Below are 14,200 nucleotides of genomic sequence, written 5' to 3' on the forward strand. Positions count from 1 at the left end.
AATTTGGGTTTATTTTTTCTGAGAATTTGTTCCTTGTACTTGATCTGCCAGCATGCAGTGGGTTTTCTCAATAGATAAGAAAGTTTCTTGTGCCAATAAAAGAAAACTGAACAACTTCTATTTCCTAATTCAGCATTTAGACATTTAATGCTGTATGTCTCAAAAGCCTTGTAGAAATAAACAAAACATGCTGTGTAGAGAAATGAAGCTTATGTCATTGAGAAATACAGTTATTTTCTATCATTCATGTGTGATTTGGAAAAGAGTACTACTAAAATATACATCCTTTCATATGAAACAGGTGTGAAAACTGATTTTAGACCCTTTACAGCAGGCTGATTCCTGTTTTTTCCCCCTAACCAAAGACTTCAGGAAAAATGTGGAATGTAAGACAATTTCCTATTATTGAGGTAGTACATTTATGATTTTGCATCATCTTCTCACTGCAGCCCATGAGAAGTGATGAGTGTAGAAGCAGAGTAAAGCAACATGGAATAGGACCAAAGAATCAGAGACAACTTGTGAGCCCACTGCCTTGAAAAGTGCAACTTAAATGACACAAGCTGATGGAAGATACCCAGCATACCAACTCTAACTTTTGTCTTTCTACTATGTACAGAGAATGTCCTCTTGCTTCAGCTTTCATTTGATAATTATTTGCATAGTGAAGTATCTGTTTAAAAAACAGAATACAGAAGGAGACTGGTGGATGTTCTCTCCCATCTGTGCACTCTGCTGTAGCCTGTGGACCTGGGATACAACTACAATTGAAGCTTGGGGAATTAAATATGTAGCTTTGGAAACTGGCATTAGCATCTGATTCAATGGAGGAAGAGGCTGTGAAAAGAGATAAAGAGGTTAAAAGTAATACTGGCATCAGTAAAGAAGCAGATACTTGCAAATAGTAAAATGGTTACTCTTCCAGGGGGTCTGGGTGTAAATATGTCTGTCTCACTCTGAGCTCCCTTTTCAGCTTGTCTTCATCTGCCAGAAAGTCATCTTCCTGTGCATGGGCCATGGGTTCCTTCCCCATCTCTTTAGTCATGACTTGCTCAGAGGTGTCTGCTAAGTACTTAGTACCATACTGCTATGGTACTAAGGTGTCGAGGGGTATCCTCACCCGAGATTTAGGTGGTTTAAAGTCCTTGGCCCTCTAAAAGCCCCGAGTCACATTGGTGTAAAAAGCAGAGTCCTCAAGGTTTGTTTTCAGGTTTCTCGTGTTGTTTATTATTTGGTATCTCATAATTTTCTCTGCTCCCAGCCGAGGTCTGGACAGCAGCTGGGACACGAGGCGACTGCCCCCCGATGGGATGTTCCCTTACATTTATACAGATAACTACGTGTTGGTTATTTACTATTTTGTGCCAATGCCCAGTGCCCACACTAAAAGTGTCATTTCTACTTTGCTCCAATCCACTCTAACTACTTTGTGCCATCACCACCCCAAAAGATGGAGGATGAGGAAGAAGGAGAAGTACATGAGGTACCATCCAAATTGCACCATCTTGTCCCCATTTACTTCTATTTTATAAATTCTAAAACTACTGAATTCTGTATCATCTACTGTGCTAAACTACTATTTTCACATCCCAGTGGTTTGTAATTCCTTTTGCAATGTTGGAAGCTTTTCCCATGGATTAAAATCAAACCCGGTGTTTCCTGGGCTTTGTGCCAAGGTCTCTGAGCCCCCTGGACTGGCTCCACACCCCACTGTCCAGGGCTCAAATTCCCTTCCTTGGGTCCCAGGTCATCCAAGGGGATGTCCTGGACTCCAGCACTAAGGTACAGTACCCACTTGCAGGTTTCCTCCTGGCTGGAAATGAAAGTATCTGCTCTCTCTGAAGTGTGTTGTGCACTCAGCTTCTGATAGACATTAGAGCTTGATGTGCATCAGCACAGCTCTGCCAGGGCTTGACAGCAGTAGCTCGTGTCTTGGTTGGACGGCTGTTGCTGCTGGCCCACCAAGGAAATGTAGCCTGACTCTTCAACTCAGTCTCCCTTGCTGGAAAATCAGTTGTGGTGATTCTCAGTTGGCTGGAAGATGGAACTAGTTTCAGGAAGCTGGTTCAGGAAGTCCTGCCAGCATATCTGAACCTGCTTTCCTCTTTTTGCAGGGTGAGTTTAACTCTATAAAGTACTTTTGCTATTGTCCCTTTCCCAACCCCCAAACATACCTTGCAATGATATGATTCTCACTGCCCCTGAAAACAAAGTCCTCATACTTCTTAGTCATCCCATATGTAGCAAGCTACCCTTTTCCGATCAATCCCCATTTTTACACGTGGGGAACTAAAATAAGAACAATGAAATTTAGTAGATCAGCTCTGATTTGAGGTTCTTCGTTTATAGAGAGAATGTGAGAAAGTTGTGTATCTGAAGCATGCTAGTTTTATCCTTCTAGAGAGCAAACAACAGGTTCAGGCCTGGCTGCTCAGAATTACTTGCCTCTGTTGCATGTTGAGCAGAACATAAAATAAACCCCAAAATATGTGTTTCTAACTAGCAAGCTTCAACCAGCAACTGCCCTTTCCTGCTACAGTAATAGCAACATGGTGTCTAGGAAGAAATTGCAATCACAACTATCACAGTGAGATAGTATCACAAGGGCGTAGTTTGCTTTATTTCTACTCTAAAAAGGCATAAATATTGCACAATTCTGGTACATTTAGAGGTTAACTGAGTCATGGGTTTTTATGGCCAGGAAATGGGGGCTTGATTGCTTAGACTGATCTCAGTAAAACACAGGCATTTGGATTTCCCTGAAGCATTTCCCTCTTCAAACTCAGTGCAGGGGTGCTTGATCTAGGAATCATCTGTGAACATATCCATTCATGATGTACCTAAACATGATTCACCCTGGTGCTTGAGACACTTGTCTCACTTGTGAATCCCTTGTGCTGTGAAAGATAAATGCTGTGTTTCTAGTTCAGTGTGCATTCTATTTTCACATCTTGCATGCTTCTTGCAGCAGACTTGTGTGACTGAAGGTCCCTCTCTGACCATGTTCCCTACTACATGCTTCCCCTTTCTTTTGATAAACTGAATAATTTCCTGAGTCTTTTGCTGTAAGACTTAACTTTAAGTCTCTTATCACTGTGTACACAGCATGCGGGCAGATGACAATGATTAAATGGCTATTTCAGTCATTATTTCATAGGCTGCATTTCCTTGTGCTTGCAACTGTGTATCTGCAGTTTTTTCATAGATTTTTTGTCACAAACCACACAGCAAATTTTCTGTGTTACTGAACAAATTTCCTGTTTGTACATATGCAAGCAGTGGACAATACCTTCGGGGAATAAAAGAAATATTGAGTTGTTCAAATATTTCCTTCTAAGACTTGAGTGGGGACCTGGACTTCAGTAGGTCCCTATCAAGCTTCAAATTCAGCATACTATATATCCAGCAGCCTTTTAACTTTAGATTTGCAGTGTTTAAAATCCAGTACTTGGTGATTAGGCTCAATCTCTAATAACATAGCTGAGTTACTGTAGAATCATAGAATAGTTTGAGTTGGAAGAGACCTTGAAGATCATCTAGTTATAATCCCCTACCATGGAGGGTTCTATCATGCAATGCTAGAAATATTTAACTTGTATTTAATTTAATCAGGTTTTACTCTGAAGTTAATTCAGGCTTTTGGCTACCTGCATAGAGCAAAATACAGCAGAGGTTTCTGAGGATCCTGGCCAGCCTGTTCTGTGGAGCTGTGCAACGCAGAGCAGAGGAAAGCCTTGAGCTCAATGCAATTACCACAGCGCCTCTGTCAGCAGTGGGAATCGAACTGAGAATTCAATTCAATTCTCAGTTGAATTGAGACAGGACACTGTATTTTAACAGTGTCCTATTAAAATACAGGACACTGTGTATTTTAACACAGGACAATGTATCCTTTAATACAGGACACTGAAGAAGCATTTCTTCCCCAAATTATGCTTGTTTGTAGAGCTTTTCCTTCATCTTCAGTACCTTGTCTGAGCACCTCCCTCACATGCACGAAGTGACTGATGTCATGTGCAAACTAACAGCTGCCACGTGTCAATCCTCCCTCTCCACTTGCTGCCTTTTCAGGATCCATTTCAGGAGGAATCCCCATTGGCAAGTGGTGTGTTGATCTTCGTGCAGACTTGGCAGCAGAGCCTCTGACTCCTTTTGTCTCTGTGGGAAGTACAGCGGTGTAGGAGCCACCATCTTGGGGGGAGCTAAAGCATTGGATGATTCTCATCCCATTTAAATGGCTGTAGATACTTGATAATGCAGTGTTCTTTGGTTACAGCCTGCTCCTCTCAGATGACTGTTTTGTTTCATTTCACCAATAAGCTGAGCCAGAACATTTGTTTCAAAGATACTGTGGTCATGACAGGACAGGGAACTCTATTTCCTATTTTCTATTTGATACTGCCCTCAGGCATGATGAGACAGTTCTCACTCATCTATGAGGAAAATATTGTAGGGGTGATTGTTAAAGCTGGTTGGTAACATTTCAGATCTGCCAACTTTATAAATATCTTTTTTGTATCTTCTAGAGCAGTGTCTGTGGCACTGTCTGCTGCCACTCATCTACTAATGGTTAGCAGCCATCAATCTTCAACCGTAATCAATAACGAGCATTAACCACTCTTCTAGTAACTGTGGAATAATCTGTCTGAGGAGATGTTTACTGAAAAGCAGACATGCATGGTGACAAAGCCAACCTGATAAGCTGATGATCAGGTGTCACAAAGTATTTGGGTAAAGCTTTGAACAGTCTGGCTTTGTCTGGTGCTTGTCTGGTCACTGCTGAGCTTCAAATGGTAGAAAAGCTGTGTTTGGTCAGGCATCAGACAATCAGATCTGGTTTGCCTGGCCTTGTGGAAACAACAGGTCAGAGACTTCCTACCCTCCTGTGTTTGTGGGAAGTATGTAATTGTTGCCTGATTTTTACTTGGCTACTGCATTTGACCCGACATAAACATGCCTACTAACAGGCTTCATAATGGACTGCAGCAAATCAGATGAAATTTTGGCATGAAGAAAAATGCTTTTTTACATTTTATACTGAAAGCAATGGATTTACACCACTGGTATCCTACTTAAGTCTGGGTTGTATCAGTATATTCAAGCTTTATCAGCAGCAGCATTTCACAGAAGGTTTTTCTTGTTTGGGGAATAAAAGGCCATCTGGAAGCCTTCTTCCCAGGAACTGTACTGCTGAAACATTATTTTTCTGGCATCTTTAGATCTCAAAGGCTAATGAGCACTACATGATTTAAAATTGGGGATACTGGAACTTCTGTCTTTATAGACGGAAGTGAGTAGAAATAATCAATAAGCATGACCAAGATTTAGTTATGTTTCTTCTCCCTTTGTTTTACAGGGCTAACTTGACAGCAAAGATAAGAATAGTTCTCTCAAAGTATGCATGAGAAATGTTTCTGGAAAGAAAACTTGCTTAACAGTGTTTGTGTCTCAAACAGATGTAGTAACAGAAGGATGCAGGAGGCTTTGCAAAATACATGTATTGGAAGCAGAGGGTCTGAAGAGAGCACTGACAGAACAGATTTGAGCTGCATCTGGGTGACCCACAGAAAGGTCTGAGGCTTTGCTAAAATAATGGATCATATTCAGATGTACAAATTGATCAAAGCAGCTAATGACAAAATGTCTTTCTGTAAGTATTTGGGGAGTTCTACAGGTGAAGATCCAGAAAGTAAGTTTGGGAAGAAGCTAGCAGCTCACCCACAATCTGGATGAGTTCTGGATGAAGGTTCTTGGCTCTGTTAATGTGAAAAATCTCCCAGAACAGGTGTTACCAATCATGAAAAGGGAATCTGTGCTTCAGCATTTGACCCAGTGTGTAGAAAACTGCCAAAGGAGACTCAGTGGGACTGACCACATGTGCTGGGTCAACACTAGGAATTCAAGACTTTAGAAACATTGACATCTTTTCAGTTCCTGAAAGACTTCAGAAATTACGTGAATCATAGTATCATAGAATATCCTGATTTTTTAGGATATTTTAGGATAATTTTAGGATATTTTTTAGGATATTTTTAGGATATTTTAGGAGCCCACTGAGTCCAAGTCCTGGCCCTGCACAGGACAACCCTGTGAATCACACCATGTGTATGAGAACGTTGTCCAGTTGTTTCTTGAATAATATATAAATACAAGAATAATAAAAAATATATTAAAACAAGAATAAAAGGTGTCACAAGCAGGTTGTTGTCTGAAGGCTGCAGCTGCTTTCAGAAACATGCAGTGCAACCTCACTGCATGGGCTGAACTTCCCTGCTCACATTTCCTTCACCTTTGGCAGAACATGCTGTGCTGGAAATGGGAGCACCACAGAGAGGAGGAGGGAGCTTGTCCTTTTGGTGAGATACTGCTCTGAACAAGTTACTGGGGAGACTTTTGCAAGAATAATGTATGACTTGGCACTGGTAGAGAGTTAAACACTCTTTATTTAAAAATCTGAAGACCGATACATAGTGATGAGGGATAAATTAGGAGCAACATTTTGGACTCCTATGCCCGTATGTCAGCATACAGCGTGTGTATATATATATATGAAGAGAAATAGGCTTACTGATGTGTTACCTGGCTGTTTCTTCAGGCAACTTCAAGAAAAGTGATTCACACAAGATACTTCCAGTAAAGCATGAAAGCACTGTTGAGTGAAACAGTGCTTTGGTTTGGTTTCATACCACTTTATCTCTTTTAAAACTTTATCTCCTTTATCAATAGAATCACTTAAATGCTGCAGTCAAAATCATGTCAAGAGCCTGTAGCTAAAGAGGGAAAAATTCAAATAAGGAGGACTGGTGATTGATTTATCATCACTGACAATTTTTGAGCTCAGTCTGGCTGAATCTTGAAAGATTATGCTGGCAGTCTAACAAGCAAAAATTCATTGTGCTGTAGAGATGGTTACGTCAAACTGCTTTAGTTTATGGTTTCATCATTTATAAATGCACATTTTAACAGGAAAACCCAGTTTTAGAGGAGTCAGGAGAATAAGGAAAATCCTTGAACAGCTGGAAAAATGTTACGGGTGTAGTTATGTATCTGCGGTTTTTCTGTGATACTTCTTATGGTTTTATTTGTTGCTTTTTGTCTCGTTTGATCTGCCAAAGTTCATCTGTCTCTAGGCCTTGATGATAAATGTTTTCACTATGAGTAAATTCACTGGGAAAAAAGTGCATGTAAAACCAGGTTTCCTGTTAGTAATATGCGTGGTACAAGTAATGAATGGTATTTTCACACCAAATCTCCTTAGACAAATAACATTGCTGAATATATTTTGAATGTATTTTTTGTTTTCCAAATCTTGGGCATCTTAAAGCTGGAAAATGTCACTTGTTCATACCTAATGTGAAGTTAAATCACCAAACTCTTCTTTTACTCTTTTTAGTTCTCAGTCATTCACATAGCTAATTAAATTCATAGGACGAGTAAATGCAACTTTTTTCATTGCAAAAAGTGTAATTCTCCAGTCCTTCCTTTAAAGTCAGCTGGCTTTCACCAAGGTTTTTGAAGGAGGAGCTTGGCTCTTTATTGCCAACAGGTCCTTTTCTTCATAAAATATGACAGCATCTTGAAGCCAATGGTGTTGATTTTCAGGCCCTGAAAATGACTCATAACTGCTTGTGTGAGTTGGTGTTACCCAGATTGAGCCAAATGACCAAGAAGGCCCTTCACACACTACAGCATGAGAACATACTGACAGTAAAAGAAATCATGCCCTGGTTCCCCATACCCCCTGTGCTGGTGAGGGCTGCAGGAGTTCTGTCAGAGCTTTGCCAGCGCTCCGTGTCCCCAGGCATGCAGTGTCTGTAGCCTGACCTCCCCTGCATGGAGAGCTGGCAGGGGGTGACGCTGCGTTCAGACCTGGAGGAGAGGTAAGAGAGGGCAGATGTGATGCAGCTGTGGGAGAGTTTCGACTTCAAGGGTCTGGATGTGAGCCAGTGAAGAAAACCAGAGAGAAATACCTGACGCAAGTATGATGTGAATCCTGACACAAATCACATGCCATTAATATTGTGAGTCTTCCATGTGTTGTCACTGCCATTGTCCTGCAGTCCTGGAACCCACTTGTTTCAGGTGGAGGGTGGTTTGGTTTGGAAGCAGCTTTGTGATTGTGTTTAGCTAGTCCACTGTGCTCTGGGAGGTCATTGGGAAGGCTGGGAAAAAGAAACTCTCTCTTCATAGCAAAATGATGAGATCAGAATTTTCTAGAGTGTTTTATGACAGATTTATGAAATGAATGTCACCGTGGCTGTGACCTCTCAAATTTCAGGTGTGTTTCCTTGTGGAGGATGGGAAGGAGTGCTGGAATTCTTGGAGGGGTCACCATGGGGCAGGCACATCCCTGGGGGAAGTACCGCAGGGTATGGGGCAGGCAGGGAGAGGTGGCACGACTCCTTCCATCTGGGGCAGGGCACCTGAAGCAAAGAGGGAAGGATGCTGAGGGGGCTCAGAGCACCAGCTTTGAGGGTGGGAATGGTCCTGGTACAGGTGAGGATCACACGGGGAGGAGTTGGGACAAGTATCATGGGAGATGAGTGAAAATGAAACACTGCCCACAGCTGAGCACCAAGAGAAGCTGAAACACCAGAAGCGAAGCAGCTCCACAGAGATGCAAAGGAGAGTTCTGGAGAAGTGTTGGAGCCTCCAAGGGGCCTTGTGGGGTTGTGGGGACACAGCCCCAGCTCTGGACTCCGAAGTAGTCAGATGTTCTTGTCACTGGTGCCCTCTGCTGCTGCTCGACTGTGTTAATATTTTTTAGAAACATTTCTTGTTCTTTGCCAACACTGTTAATATTTACCACCTGGTAAACAGAGTGCTCTGGCATCTCACTATGGGATTTCTAAGAGAGTATGTGTAAACATGGAGATAGGATTTTCCTCTTCGGTCAAGTTTTACTTCTGAGACCACCAAGGTCCCACTTCTTTACATATCAGCAATTTGTGCAGTTGTCCCTAGTGATCCCTGCTGGTCTGCTTTATTTGGAATCAGCACTGAGCTCAGATTCAGATTTTCCAGGAGCTTATGTTTTCACCTGGGCATATCTGACATTCCCCTGGTACAGTGATTTTTCCAGTTTTAATCAGACAGTCATGGCTTTACATGACTGACTGCTATTGACCTTGTCCCTCACTCAGTGGTTATCAGTATAGAAACACTGAGTCATTTTGTTTAGACACCGTTCCTGTGCATTGGAGGGGTATAGCATTTTTTACTGATGAATAGTCAACAGGTTCTGTTATCTAAGATCATAAAATATGTTGATGACAACTTCAGTTGCTGAAGTTGTCCCAGCACTTCATCCAGCTACAACCACATAAAAGACTCTCTTCCTTCTCAGCCCCAGCAGAAACACAGAGTAGCAGTTCCTGGGGTGAGGTGATACAAGGAGACCCCCATGATGGGAAAGGCAATCCCACAGCAGCAATGTGGCCATGAGGTATCAGTGTGGGGCCTTTGGGGCTATCACAAGCTCTGTGACTGCAGGAGTGCTCTTGGGCACATCATGTCACCAGCCACTCAGTCCTTAAGCTCTAACTGCATCTCCAGAATTTTGCAACTGAAATCTTCTGCCAGTCTCTTTGTGTATCTTCTGATGGCAACAAGTGCACAAGCATTAGTGTGTGTGGTGGCAGAAACTAGGGATTATAGGAAACATCAAGTTTAAATCTGCTCATTTTATAAAGTCTGTGCAGACCCCTTGCAAAAAGATTGGTCAGAACAAAGCAGGGAGAGAAACATCAATTATTTTATCTCTGAAAGCAGAGATGGAAAACTCAGAAAAGAAATATTCATTGTCTAACTCCACAGCAGAATGATTTTCAGCTTGTTATCAATGGGATTTCTCTTATATATATAAAATACTTGACTTTCATAATCATATTAGAATCGGGTCATAGCGTTTCCTCTCCCAGGAGCCTGCCAGGCCAAGGTTGAAAATCAGTTATCATATGGCAGAGAGGTCTTTCTTAAGATGATGAAGGCGTTACTGTATAATCCTGCTGTTACTCATTCCCATGTTAAAGTGTTTCTTCTGAATTGAATTTTTGCATATTTATACCAGTGTGTTGGACTAAAGAGTCCCTTCTCATACAGAGATTTTCTTTATTGCCAGGTGTCTGCATTTGCCATTTCTTGAGCTGGAGTCACAGACAAGAAGTTACAAGGGGATCCTTCTATGTAGACAAAGGAATGAGACTTAACTTTGGAGCATTCCTGCTGCTAAGTCCGTCCTAGGGTCAGGAAATCACTGTATAGCTGTAACTCCTTGCATGAAGTTTCATGGTAGTGGCTGCTCTGTGCGCATCCCAAAGAGCTGAGCAGCAGTGGAGAGAGGAGAATTCCTTCAGCCGTATTTACCACATGGTTTTACAGTTAGACCCTGATCTTCCACGAGCTTCAGGCAACGTTTTAGACCTTGGCAATACCCCTCAAGTCCAGCTGTTGGAAAGAAGCGATCTTTATTTCTCCCAGCAAGACAAGTGGGAAGAGATGGTTCATGAATTTGAGGCATAAATAGGAGCCCAGCTGCTTTCAGGGAGACTGGATGGTATAGTAATGCTGCCATTAACTGTCCATAAAGATGGAAAGCCCCAAGCTGCTGGACCTCTGCAAATCCCGGATTCATTGCTTATTGAAAATTCCAGCGCGGCCAGTGCCGGCCAGGAGAGGGCACTGGGATCTCGAAGTACGCAGCCTGAACACTCTACACAGTTGCTGGTGGGACTGAACAGCAACAGGATATCCCCTCTCCTGCATTCTATTCTGATCAGAAATTATTAACAAACCAGCCAAGCAGCAGAAAATGTTCATTTCTCAAAATAAGACAGTACCAGTTAATGAGTATTCATTGAATCATGGTTTGGTTTTCTTTGCTTTGTTTTGGGAGTGTGGGGTATTGTTTGTTTTGAGTTGGGTTGATGGTTGTTTTTTTGCCATAGAGCACCTACCAGCCTTTCAATGGTCTGTTACTAATGACACTACTTCCAGACCCTGTTCCACACTATTTCTCTTCTGGTGAGGAGAACACATCAGTGGTGGGCAGGAATCCAGCCACTAACTATAAACAGCCTTTGCAGCCATACTGCAAGGATTTTGGTTTTGTTCACTTTTAAATAGCACTTTTAATGTAAATATATCAGTACATGACCTTTGGGAACGAAAATAGGCAATTTTCTTTGCTGAAACCTAATTGTGATAACAAACAGTTGGTTTGGGTTGGGGGGCGGGGGGTTGTGTGTGTGTGTGCACGCATGTGTGTTGCTGACTGTTGGTTTGGTGTATTTTTTTTTCTCTTCAGAATTTCTTGGTGGATTTAGATGAAAACTGGTCTAAAAACAGTATTTGCTTTCTGATGAAGAGAGAAAATTCTGTCTCCCCATTTTATCAGTGCTGTCATTCTGTGAATAACATCCTAAATTGTCCAGCAACACACAGCTGGAAATGCACGTGGAAGTGTACGAAGAGCCAACCCTAAGCCAGACCAAAGTTCCATCTGTGCCTACGACTATCTGGCAGTAGCTGAGAATGCACAAGATGCGAATGTGTGTGGCACACACTTCTGGCTGCTTGCAACATACTCTGTACTGACAATCAGAGAGTCAAAAAGGTGCTGTTTGGGAGAGAGGACAAGGCTTTCCTCACCCCTCCAGGCACAGTCCTAGATGGGGACAAGGAGAAGACTGAGTAAGGGGCTGTAGCAAGAATTTCAGCTGTGTAACTCTTGGTGGGATTAACTTTTCCTTCATGAGATTAAAGGTGTCATTCATAGGTTGGACAGGAGAGTGACTTGTTTTCCATCAGATGGCAGCACTGAGGATCAGCCTAAGGGAGAAGTTGCTGTCTGATGTGCTCGTTTCAGGAGCAGATTGTAACATGGAAAAGAAATCTGTATCTCAGGTGTTAAAACACCTGAGGAGACATCCAAATTCTTGGAGCATGAAATGATCAATCTCTTGGTACAATCACTCTGTCAAGGAGTATATGACTTTCAGCAAAAGCTCTAAATGAACATCACCCAGGTTTGTCCAAATTTCTGTAGCTGATCTGCAGGTTGTGCCTATCCCAGTGCTGCAGGCTCAGGTGTGTCAGATATGGTCAGTATGCCCTCCCTCTACTGGAGCAATCCCACTGCACCTGGCCGTTTGCTGTACAGCACATTGCCAACAGTGAGGCTAATAATGGGCCTGGCCAGAGGCCCTGAAAGAAAGAGGATCCACAGAGCACCTGAGGAAGCAGCACATTTGCAGCACCACCTTCGGCAGCATAAAAGTTGCTTAGTAGCTGTCTGGAGAAATCACTTTTTTTATCCATGACAGTGTAAACTCCTCCCTGGACATGGGATAAGCCAGCCAGGGGTAGAAAAGTAGTGAAGGAGTGGCCCCTTGATTGTGGAGCCTGTTATTTAATTTTTTGAGCTATAAGAGAAGGCACATATTTTTTTTTCCCCCTTGAAGGATTGAGAGAAAAAAGAGAGATGTGAGAAAAACAACATATAAAGAAAGGAATTAATATTACCTTTTTGATTCTACTCCCTCCAAAATTTACTTAACCCAGCCCACAGACATAAGGAACCTATCATATTATCACACCAATAGAGTGAGACTATACTTACATGATTCCAGTAGATTCAAATTTCCTTATATATCAATTATAAATTAAATTGAAAAACAAAGGCTGAAGCAAGTAGTTTAGATTCCTTTATAAATTAGTATTCCATGGCTAGACATTATTCAGCTAGCTGTATTTATTTTTATAAATATATGCTTTGTCTCATTTAAATTTGTTTGTTACTTTCAACTGCTCTTTATATTAGCCAAGATATATGTCTCCTTAGGGGCAGAAGGGGAAGCACCTCAGAAGAGCCTCCTTTATCTTTGTACATCCCTTTCTTTCTGGTAGCACAGTGTGTCTTTCCATGGAATGAAATGGGACCCCGTGCCAGGGCACCTACCTGCATCTCTCCCTCCTGCTTTCTCCTTTGCAGGCCACAGTCCCCTGCAGGGTCTCAGAAATGGGGTCACAGCCCTGCTTCCAGATGCTGCTACACACAGTCTGTGTCCTTGTCCTGCCTTTATTCTGCCACCTATTTTCTTTTAACCCTGTGCACCTGCTACCCCCAGATAGCTCTTGTTCACAGCCCAGGTTTTTGTGCTGAGGCTTCCTGCCAGCAGCACTTGGAGACCTCTGCGTCTGGCCAGTCTCCTGTGGGGAATGACAGCAGATCCATGCTGCTTGGAGCTGGTTTTCTGGGCTCATATTTTGCTTGGAGTTGTTGGAGTCCAGGACATCCCCTTGGATGACCTGGGACCTGAGGAAGGGAATTTGAGCCCTGGGCAGGGGGGGTGGAGCCGGTCCAGGGGGCTCGGAGACCTTGGCACAGAGCCCAGGAAAACACCAGGTTTGATTTTAGTCCATGGGAGAGGCCTCCAACACAGAGAGAGGAATTGCAAACCACCAGGATGGGAAAACAGTAGTTTAGTACAGTAGAAGATACAAAATACAGTAGTTTTAGGGTTCATGGAATAGAGGTAAATGGGGACAAGATCATGGAATTTGGGTGGTACCTCATGTACTTCTCCTTCTTCCTTGTCCTCCATCTTTTGGGGTGGTGATGGCACAAAGTAGTTAGAGTGGATTGGAGCAAAGTAGAAATGTCACTTTTAGTGTGGGCACTGGGCATTGGCACAAAATAGTAAATAACTGACTTGTAGTTATCTGTATAAATGTAAGGGAACGTCCCATCGGGGGGCAGTCGCCTCGTGTCCCAGCTGCTGTCCAGACCTTGGCTGGGAGCAGAGAAAATTATGAGATATCAAGTAATAAACAACATGAGAAACCTGAAAACAGACCTTGAAGACTCTGCTTTTTTATACCAATAAGACTCCGGGCTTTTAGAGGGCCAAGGACTTTAAACCACCTAAATCTCGGGTGAGGATACCCTTCTTGAGAGGAGTCTTCTCTTTTCTTGGCCTCCAAGCACAGTCTGTGAGAAATTAAAAGTTCAGGACCTGCTTTTAGGGTTTGGACGGATGATTTTCTGCCTCAATAGCTTTTTTCCCCCCAGACAGTAGTCTGCAAATGATATTCTAATGGACTGGTGGAAAGCAGAATGACTGTGCCTCCAGGACAGACATAAACCTCTCATAAGGATGAATTCAGTATTCAGGCTAGGGAAATCTCTTTATTTCATAAG

The 14,200-nt window shown here is 42.6% G+C and overlaps 1 protein-coding gene across 1 annotated transcript in view; it reads right to left on the bottom strand.

The window, feature by feature from the left end:
* The window catches only part of LOC136364217 (broad substrate specificity ATP-binding cassette transporter ABCG2-like), a 249,788-nt gene that overhangs the window by 193,721 nt on the left and 41,867 nt on the right, over window positions 1-14,200 (bottom strand). The gene's annotated exons all lie outside the window — the stretch shown is intronic.

Source organism: Sylvia atricapilla, chromosome 8 (assembly GCF_009819655.1).
Source record: "Sylvia atricapilla isolate bSylAtr1 chromosome 8, bSylAtr1.pri, whole genome shotgun sequence".
Classification (NCBI taxonomy): Eukaryota; Metazoa; Chordata; class Aves; order Passeriformes; family Sylviidae; genus Sylvia; species Sylvia atricapilla.